This window comes from Vombatus ursinus, unplaced genomic scaffold, assembly GCF_900497805.2.
Source record: "Vombatus ursinus unplaced genomic scaffold, bare-nosed wombat genome assembly UNPS02014810.1, whole genome shotgun sequence".
NCBI classification, from domain to species: domain Eukaryota; kingdom Metazoa; phylum Chordata; class Mammalia; order Diprotodontia; family Vombatidae; genus Vombatus; species Vombatus ursinus.
Genome location: NW_020954588.1, coordinates 15,137,292 through 15,138,302, shown reverse-complemented (window position 1 = coordinate 15,138,302; position 1,011 = coordinate 15,137,292).

The window sequence follows — 1,011 nt, the reverse complement described above, 5'->3', positions numbered from 1 at the left end:
TTACATATCGTCTCCCCCTATAGAATGCAAGACAAAAACCAGATGGCACGGCGGATAGATCTGAGTTCAAATCCAGCCTCAGACATTTACTACCTGTCACTTAACCCTATTTGCTTCATTCAATTTCCTCATCTGTAAAATGAACTGGAGAAGGAAATAGCAGACCATCCAAGTATCTTTGCCTAGAAAATTCCAAATAAGGTTATGAAGAGCAGGACAAGATGGAAATGACTGAACAACACCAACAACAACAACATAGAAGGTAAACTCCTTGAGGGCAGGAACTATTTCTTTTTGGTCTATTTATCTCCAGTGCTTAACAGATGCCTGGACATAGTAGGCACTCAATAAATGCTTGTTAATTAATTGACTATCCAAAAAATTAGTTTTCAGAGAAGTTAGGTTTATTTAAATGCAAGTAGAAAGATTGCTACGCATCATATATTTCTCAGTAGAAGGGAGCAAAAGTGTATAAAGCAAGCAAACAAACAAAAAACAGCATTTACCATCTTCATTAGTTTGTGTATTAATTGGTATGCATGCTGTCTCTTCCATTAGAATATAAGCTTCTTAAGGGAAGGGACTGTGTTTTTCATCTTCCTTATAACCCCAGGACTCAGCACAGTGCTTAGCACATAGTAAGCACTTAATAAATGTTTGCTGACTGTGCAAGACAAGCACGTGATTTGTATAAACTACATGAAGACACCAACACAGATTTACCTTCCTTTGGGCAGAACACCCTCAAGGTAAATGAACAGGGGAAGAGAGAGTAGAGTAGACGGGAGGGGAGGGAATTGGGGGTAGGATGATCTACCATATCAAACTGCTGACTTGAATTTATAATCCACTAAACCAGATTTTTCTTATTTATCTTTATTAGCTCCCATTAGTCATTTAAAAAAGAGAAAATAGAAACAAAATAAGAATTTAACAGTTCCCCCTTTTTCTGTGGTCCATTATCAAGCAAAGATCCTTTCTGTTCACTCAGTCACCTTTGCACCCCCCCCC